Source organism: Triturus cristatus, chromosome 2_1 (genome assembly GCF_964204655.1).
Source record: "Triturus cristatus chromosome 2_1, aTriCri1.1, whole genome shotgun sequence".
Taxonomy (NCBI): Eukaryota; Metazoa; Chordata; class Amphibia; order Caudata; family Salamandridae; genus Triturus; species Triturus cristatus.
This window is the reverse complement of record NC_140581.1, coordinates 24,676,166-24,686,249: the sequence shown is the minus strand read 5'-3', so window position 1 is coordinate 24,686,249 and position 10,084 is coordinate 24,676,166.

Genomic DNA, 10,084 nt, shown 5'->3' with positions numbered 1-10,084 from the left:
GCGCTAAGAACTCCCTCAGAAGAAGGCGGACCCCAGAGTTATTCACTCGTAAAAATAAAAAATAAAAGAATGATGGCATTCCCCAAATTTCTTGGGCAGTTTTGTAAAAACAGCTGCATTTTTACAAAACTGCCGATGTCGCAATTGTTTTGCAAATCGCGTGATCCTGGAGGGTCTGCCTGGTATCTCCTGCTCTCAAAATACTTGGTCAGATGATCCTCTTTCAAATCACTTTTCATGACCAACAGGGAAATCTAAACAAAGCTTCACTGATGCACACAGACCGGAACTCTGGCCGCAAAACTGGCGTCGCAGCCCGCGTTCATTTCCTCAAGGAAGCTACACACGGATGGAACCTCCTTCTCTGTCCACAGAGCAACATTTTAAAACTCACTCCCTGCAAAGATGAGAAACATCACAAAGCACCTCAGATTCAGGGGTGCAGTGAAGACCTGGCTATTCCGTAAACGGTGACTCCCCTACTGCAAAGCAGTCCCAGATCCTAACAACCCCACAAAGATGAGTCAGTCACCTATGTGGGGGTATCTCTCACTCCTCTTGGCTCCATTCCAAGCTTAAGTTTACCTAACAATATTGCATGCATGCATCTTTTCCTAAAACACATTGAAAATTATGCTTATTAGGACTGCACAATGTTGTCCTGTGATCTACGTGATTCTACTTAGGCCCTGATTACAAATGCCTTGGAGGAGAGGGTGGCATCTGCTGCACATGTGAAGTTAGATCCCGAGAGGGGTCTCAATGTATCTGATGTGATAAACAGCATCAATTGTGAGTTTTGTCTGAAAACGGGACATAAGATACAGATTTTAGTGTTCTCCGCACCAAAACCTGCACACTCTGTTATTTACACAACACTTATCCCCCAGCAAAGTTTTTCCCAGGCACATTTTGACAAGGGAAACCTGTTGAAATGTACCTGGGAAAACTTTTGTGGTTGTGGGGCTTGCGATGTGGATATTTATTGTACCAAGAGCTACCATACATTTCAAAATGAACAAGGCCAAACGTCATCAGTGGCTTTAACTAATTAAGTTCATATAACATAAAGTTTTAAGCACGGTACAAAGGTGGGCCCTACAAACAACAACACTCAACAAATATATCTCGAACGTTTTTGAAAAGCATCATTGAAGGTGCTTGTAAAGCTGACCCTAATTCTGAATGCCTAACCCTTATTCCACAGCATACAGCGCAACTAAGATATCTGCAAGTGCTGCGACCTTAAAAAAGCAACGTAACTGATGCCCTTCTGTACTTTCGAGACTTTTAATTATAGGGGTTCTAGAATATAACACATTGTAAACTTAGCATTGCTTGAAAACTGTTGAAGTTAAATACGTCAATTTGTGTTCCACATTACATAGGCTACAGAATATTTTATAGCTTTGCGGGGTCGGCTTAGCTATTATTATCAATCCCAGAATGATGAAAAGGTAAGATACCTTTGTTGGATTTCAATTTAATATCCATGTCCGGTGGGCTTTAGAGTTGGCTGAGTGACTGAAGGTTCAAGCCGGGCTCGAGACGGATGCCTTGCTCTGGATCACCTTGAGGTCCTCTTACACCTTTAAGGCCAAAAAGAGCCAAGTTTGCTTGAGGCTTTTCACAGCCGCACACACTCTAACCTCATGAAGCAATAATTAAAAACAAAGCATTGACCTGTGATGTAAAACAGGAGAAAGTAATAGCCATCAAGTGTCTAAAATTCACAATGAGAATCCAGAAAAACTGAGTTCAATCCCAGCTTCCTTGCTAGACTAAATGGTGTGATCCTCGGCAATATTTAATTTCATCATACCTCCTTTTATTATTGCACATGGCAGCACCATGAATTATGTGAGCAGTGTATAAAAACGTCTGGTATTTGATTTATTAATCTATAATGCTTTTACATGTATAATGAGAATCTAGGCCACTTTTAGGGTGCACATGACAAAATGGTGTGATCCTCGGCAATATTTAATTTTATCATACCTCCTTTTATTATTGCACATGGCAGCACCCGGAAATATGTGAGCACTGTATAAAAACGTCTGGTATTTGATTTATTAATCTATAATGCTTTTACATGTATAATGAGAATCTAGGCCACTTTTAGGGTGCACATGACAAAATGGTGTGATCCTCGGCAATATTTAATTTCATCATACCTCCTTTTATTATTGCACATGGCAGCACCATGAATTATGTGAGCAGTGTATAAAAACGTCTGGTATTTGATTTATTAATCTATAATGCTTTTACATGTATAATGAGAATCTAGGCCACTTTTAGGGTGCACATGACAAAATGGTGTGATCCTCGGCAATATTTAATTTTATCATACCTCTTTTTATTATTGCACATGGCAGCACCCGGAAATATGTGAGCACTGTATAAAAACGTCTTGTATTTGATTTAATAGTCTATAATGCTTTTACATGTGTAATGAGAATCTAGGCCACATATAGGGTGCATTTAGGGTGCACATGACAACTGTTTTGCCTCTTGGTGCCTTTGTTGCAGGGATTCTGCACATATACAGAACTATGCGCAGGAAACCAGGACCTCAGTGTGTAGTGGTGTACCAACAACCCACCTTAGTGCCTGGAACCCCAATCCGACTAGCTATAGTGTCTCATTTGTTCTCCGTACTACAGCGAAGCTACCAATGATTAGACATCCTAGAACATGTAACTCAGATCCTACCAGGAATCGCATGAGCAAGAACCCTCTTTCGCTCACGCACTCATACTTGTCCACAACGTGAATAATCAGAGACACATTATAGTTTAAAATGTTTATTTTAAATAACGTGCTCTATGACACAGTATACGGGCCAATACTAGCAGCAAAATGCATAAACACAAGATAGTAAGCATTGATACAATTCCATAGAAAATAAACGGGGATATCATTCTATAAAGATAGTGGGAAAAGGGCTACCGTGCCTTGCCACCCTCCCCGTGCTAGGAACTAGTTTATTATAAAAACAGAAGACCTCTGGGATTTGGCAGGGGGGACCCCATACCTCTAGGTTTAGATGCAAAAGTTTACATCTCCGTTCAAGCACAGCTCTTCTCTCTGGAAAGGTATTCTTGAAGTGCCTAACATGCATGCAATGCCTTATTAAAAGCACTTGATTTTCAGTAGTGCAGCTGTGTGTGTATTATGTCTAACATGCGTGGGACAGACCAAAGCAGATTAATGAGAGACATTGTTTTTCGACCTTGAACACGATGTGCAGACGAGACCCACAGACTACAGCAAGAAACGTGAAAGGTAGATGGTTCTCATGTGAACGAGCACAAGCACTGGTTTTGCAAAAAGCAAAGTCATGTAGAAACGTGTGCAAAAGCGGCAACATGGCAGCCAAGCCTGTACTAACATATGCTAACTTAGCAATATCCGCAGTGAATCCCGAATCCTCACTACACCCTCCGCTGGTCAGTCCATTGGATGTAAGCATAGGACAAACGCAGAGTTCAAGAAGCGTGAGCAGAGTTCATAAGCATCTATAGTATATTGAATTCGGAAAAAGATGGATGGTGGATGTAGGAAGGTGGATGCTGACTGCATGGTTACCCCCACTTTTTGCCTGGTGTTTTGCTGGTTTTCAACTTAGTTTGATTGAGATCCTGCTAATCAGGACCCCAGTCTATCTGCTTCCTCCCAAAATTGATTGCATGTACTTTAGATACACCACAGATTGGATTCTGGGGTACCCTTTTAAGTCCTTAGTATATGGTATACTATATACCCAGGGTATAGGTACCCCAGAGGCCTCCCAGTGGCTGCAGCATCTATTGTGCCACCCCTGAGAGACCATTCAAAATGAAACCACAGGTCTGCTACAGCAGCATGTGTAAGGTGGTGCATGTACCCCTTACTTAGATATAGGTTCACTATATCTTTCCATATCACTGCACATATAAAACTATCAGTCACCTCTATGGCAGGCCTAATAAATCCTGAAGGCAGGGTGCTGGGTTTCATGTGAGAGGGTGCCCATGCATGAGCAGAGCCCCTCTGCAGCCTTCGGAACCTCTATTCCGGGGTTGTTTGTGATGCAGCCAAACCATATACTCTTAAGTGCATTATAACCAAATGGTATATGCTAACTTTGGGATGGCTGCACGGAAACATGCTGTGTTTGGTGTCAAACACCTTGGAATCATACCCCCACACTAGTAACTGGTGCAGGAGGTATGATTCCACCCTACTAGAGGGAGAAATATGACAGCACCAGTACACCCGGTACCAGCTGTGCAAACACTGGCATCACAAAATGGGTGCTGCCAGCCACAGGCCCTCCTCCTGCCCTCCTGCTGCTGGACGAAACTCCGGCAGGGGAGGCTGGATAATAGGTTTCCTGTCACAGGGAGGGGTGACCACCTCCCAGACAGGCTTTAGTGTATTGGGGATGGGTGGGTGCACTCTGACAGTGCTTTGATGTGTGCACTGGGGGCATAATTGGTGTCCCTATGCATGCTCCAGCTCAAATCGGTTGCAGGGGCTACCAGCCCCTGCTCTGGTGTGAAACTGGACAAAGGACATGAGTGTAGCCACCCCTCTGTCCTGACCCTCCTATAGGTAGGTCCCCAGAGTTTGTCCCACCCCTTCCTTGGGTATAAAGTAGGAAACCCTGGCTACAGGACTTTACATTTACCTGGACGAAACTCTGCTACAGAATCCCAGAACTTCAACTATCTACACGATGTTGGATGACTGAAGAATCTCCCTTGGAGTAAAGGAGTTACTCCCCTGCAAGGCAGGCACCAAAGATGCATCTGTCCGGTTTGCAACTACGCAGCTCCTGAAGGACTCCGAAGATTTTGCAACACAGGAGGTGGGTTTCCAAGCTTCCCTGAGGCCGATCCGTGCTCTCAACAAACCTGAGATCCAAAGCCCTCGTGGGGACTGTGCAACCCGAACCCCTGGACACTGTACACATTTGCAGCAGCATATGCTTTTTGGCAATCCCTGAGGCTGTGCTTTGGGCTACTTGTAGTCCAGATCCCAAGCAGTGTTTTCACTGAAGATTACTGGCCTACACTCCTCGAGTGTCCTGTGGGCTGGTATTTAGTGATTTCTCTTCAGGTCCCTTCGTGATCCCTTGTCTGTCAACTTGTGAGTCCCTGAGAAGGGTACTTTAACTTTCAGTGGACTTATCTGATTGCTCCAGACGTGCCCTGACTCTCCATTGCTTGGGGAGTCCACAGGACCTTGCTGGTCCACCCTGAAGCCTTTTTACTCTCGCCACGTGGGTTGCGGTTGCCAAGGCTTGTTGGTCTTCAATCCGGACACCGACCCCGCAGCACTCGACATCCTTCGTGAGACAGCTCGCCTGTGAACTTTGGTCATCGTCAACGTCTCCTGGTTCCCGTGGCAGTGGAGTCAAGCTTCACCTCTTTGCACCTGAAACACCCGACATTGGTGGGCAATGGTCTACCGTGCCCCTGGTCACCCTGAAGGGTCCCAGACTCTGTCCCCTCTGCTTTCAGGTTCTTCACATCTCCGATCCAGGCTTGGATCACATAGGACACTTTTACTCTTCACAGCAGTAGCACTTTGCGGCATCTCGCTATAGAAAACAACGAAGATTCCCAACACCATTTGACACCTATGCACCCGGCTTCCCAGGGTTAGGTAACACGAGTACTCCGGTGCTCACATGGGTGCTGGCCTTAGAATCTCCTAAATCTCCAAGGGTTTGCTCCAAGTCCTCTCCTATGTGTCCTTAATCTTTAAAATTTCAACCGTGACTTTCCCATAGGATTGTACAGAGCTCACGGCTGTGTTCTCACACTGCACGCGTCCCCCGTGGGTCCCCTGTGTCACTACCTTGGGTGGTTCCTTGGGGTCCCAGCGATTCTACGTGCTCTAGGCACTGTGTCTAGTCAAGTCGTGGTTCTTATACCACTTTCTTAATACATGGTTTGGTCTCCCCCTGGGGCCCATTGTATATTGTGCTATTTACTGTCATTCTAGTGCTTTAATATTGTGTATCTTGAACTCTAATCTCATAAAGAGATTAGTAGAGAGTGTTTAGAAATAAATACGTATATTTTATATATACCTTGTGTGTTTCTCCTTTCATTTGGTCATTCAAGAGGTTATAATCTGGAAACCAAGCTCCTTTACACTCCTTCAAGACTTAGCCTGAAGGCTGCTCTCCATAGCTACCACTAGGATAGTTTTCAATAAAGGTTGTCTTTAACCTAATCATCAATAACTGGACTGGTACAATGTGCCCACTATAACTAGTGGACAGCATATACCAGGCCAACTTCTCACAGTGGAGAGAAAAAAAATGAAAACATTTAAAAAATGGTATTGCAAATTGGTGCGAACCTCTAGTTTTCCAAAAATGCCATAGAAAAAAGGCAAAGTTGTGCCAAGATGGGTGCCAGCCATTTTAATCCATCAAAGTGTATGAGCAGTAAACCGCTATGGCTTCCAACATAAAATCATTTTCATCTGTGGAAAAAAGAGATGCCACCCAATTCAGCAAGCAGAACGAGCAAGAATGGTCATCGTAAATCAGAGCTTCCAGGACCATCGTAGGACAACTTGAGTGATATTCAATGTAGCTACATTGTAGGAGATCCTGCACAGCCACACAGATATCCCATTATGCCTACACTCCAAGCAGCCGCGCATGCCATGAAAACAACCCCAGAGCATTCTTGCTCATGGGTCACTAAGGGACCCATCAACAGGTCGTAATCTGGGTCGGGAGATGACGTATTGGAGAGGCAGAAATCCAATGCCCATTGAAAGGAGCATTCCAAGCAGGAGAAGACGGGTTGCACGCAAGTGTAGTACGCAAAGCGGAAAGACAGTCCATAAGCTACACTGAGTGTCACCAGCGGCAGTGTACCATAGCAATCAAGCATATGGTCACGAAGCATTTGCAGCCGAGCTGGGTTGTGTAGGACCACAAGAGGTGCAGCCATTGCGTAGTAGGCAAATCAATAGCAGGACACTAGCAGCTATGGTGACCAACAGAGGTAAACCTCCAAAGACGCTGGAAAAAATAGAATGAATAAAGGCTGGTATCACACCAAATATAGTCTGAAAAGAGGTCATAAGGCCAGAGCCCACTACTTTACAAAAAAATGAACCAGGCCTTGTGTATCAGAGGCATTGAAGGTCCTGTTTTTCACACATGGAGAGTGAGAGAGTAACAACACAGTTGCGTTCTCCCGTACTAGACTTTTTTCACAATAAGCAACTGTTGTGGGAAGAGTGGAAACTCATAATCTTCAGTTGTAGTGGAGTACTCTTCCAATACCCAATTGTCAGGTGGAATATCAAAGATATTGAAGTAAAAGCCTCACTCACGTAATAGTGACATGCTTCATCATAGGCAAATACTCCACACCCAGAGTAGATGGTACTCTCTGGGCGGACTCAACCAAAGATATAATGGGAGTTCTTAGATAAGTGGGTAACTGGTTAAGCAGAGAACCAGGTTGGAATTAAAAATACCTACGAGTATACCCTTATTTGGTCCTTTATGCTTGGGTACTCTTGGTATCGTTAAAAACTTCGTGTTGGGGTTATTTTGAATCTAATTTAATTCAAATATGCCCTCAGTTTTATGCCAACATGTTTCGGCCCTTATAACTAGCCCAATCGGGTCTGGGGGCCTTCGTCAGGGCTATATATTTGTGTTCTGTATTTGTATATCCCTGCCGTGTGTCAATGCATATGTTACATGCAACCCAAAAGTGAGGCCTAATGCACTCACCTGTACGTATTCGTACTCCGACACCAGTAGTTTTTCTATTAGAATTGTGCTCTTATTTTCTACAATGAAGGTGGAGTGTAAGTGCACCACCTGACTACGTGCTCACTACTTGTGGCTTAGTGGACTAAAAAGTTCAATCCATAAAGAGTGCCAATTCACTGAAATCCAATCACCGCGCTATGTGCTCTCTAAAATGGATTATTGGATTATAATTGTGGTAGCCACAACCGTTGTGTTGGTTGAAGCCAAACGCCGCAATCTCTACTGTCTCGAGAAAGGCGCTAAGCGTGGTGTTATGAATTCATTCATTGGAATTCTTTTAATAACTGTGTTATATAGTGCTTGTTTATAAACCTCTAGACAGGATCTATTCATTGTTCTCATCTAAGGTGAAGGGAGAATTATCTTTCCGACCATGTTTGTTTAATAAAGCAACAACACATTGTTTCTCACCTACTGGGAGATGCCTACTCGCACCATGCAGTTCTCATGTGTAGGGATGATGTCTTGTAGTCACACACTAAATTGAATAAACGATATTGGTCACATGCTATCTGATGCATTTGAAAATCAAAAACGACTTGTTTGTTATATATCTGACATGCGTGGTATTAACATCTATGCAGAACGTGCACTTTATTTTATCGATGTGTGTCTCCCCCACAACGCATGGTAGTATTACCCAAATCACGTAGCGAGCAGTCGCTACATTCGCACACCCGATAAGACTCAGAGTTTTGTAAAACATGGACAATAGCCCGCGGTGCAGTTCCTAGTTGCCCAATAAATCTTGGACCCTCGTGTCGGCTAGTAGAAGGCGGGCTGTTCTTATCTGCCCCTCCCAGATTACTGTGTTCTACATGGGCGATCAGGAGGCATCTTCTCCTCCCCCTTAGTCTAAATGAGATAACAACAATTATGCTGCCTTTCAAGTGTCCAGTGTAGTTGAATTGGGGGCCTCCATGAATAGATGAAATTCTATCCCCACTTACTTCATCAAAGATATCACCCGCTGTTCCACCTCTCGGGACACATCGTCTGCCGTCGGAGAGGTTCCACCGATACTGGGGCCTTAAGTAGAGCGTATTCCTTCTGTTAATTAGTCGCTCTATCTGGTTCCGAGTGATCTCTATGGTTGGGAGGGGGGATGCCGGGATGTTTGGCATGTGTCTAATTGGTGCACCGGATTTCTGGGTAATGTAGTTTTGCATGTCGCGTTTGCGGTATTCTTTCGTTGCGGCGTAAATCTAATTCTTTTTTATTTCAATAAGTGTAACTTTATGTCGCCACGAGATTTTTACAATTCCGATCGGGACTTCTGGGCATCATGTGTTGAACTACGGAATTTCAACGAATATGTGGAGAGTGTGTTTGCAGCCAAGGTTCGTGGCGATTATTCCACTCCCCGTTTATAGCTCCTACATATAAGCGAATATGTGGAGAGTGTGATTGCAGCCCAGGCTCTGTCATGTATTCATGTGCCCTATTGCTGGTGGTCTGTATTTCCAACCCCTCTATTTTTCTGCCCTATTACAAGGGATTTGTTTTAGGCCAGTATTTGGAGCCTAAGTTATAGTTGGTTATGTTAGTTAGTGTATACTGTATTTGCCAAATACAACATCTGAGCATTTGTAGTATTCTGTTTACGTCAGGGAGGTCCACGGGATTTCCTCGTTCAGACCCAGCGTTGCACTTGACAAACGGTAGATCCATCTCTGTTCCAGTTTGAGTAGTTGTCCTTCGTTGCAGCTATTTGGTAGTTTTTCAATCACAGTCCAAGTGAAATCATTCTCATTGTGATTCTGGGTTTGAAAGTGTTGCATCATTTTGGTAATTGTTTTACCACATCTAAATGTGCTCCGATGTTCATTTATTCTGGTCTTCACTTTCCGTGTGGTCATGCCAATGTATATCTTCTTACATTTGCATGTTATTAGGTAGACTACGTTTTGGCTGTTGCAATTGCTAAAGGTACGTTGTTGCCAAGGGGTTCTTAGGCCTACGTTAATCTCCTTGGTAGCTGTTGTTAATCTACATACGCTGCAAGATCCACACGGGAAGTGTCCTACCACTTCTGGGAGATTCCATAAAGTGTGTTGCTGTCCTGTTCTTATTTGTCTCTTATTTGGACGGGTATGAACAACAGCGTCCCGGATTGACTTTCCTCTCCTGAAGGCAAATAATGGTTTTTCCAATCCCAGACCCCCTGAGTTTAGGGTTCTCCAATGTCGTAGGACAATTCCTTTTATTTTATTGGATTCTGTTCCGAAGGTAGTGACACAAACCATTCTTTTGTTCTCAGTTTTAGTTCTAGGTTCAAGCAAT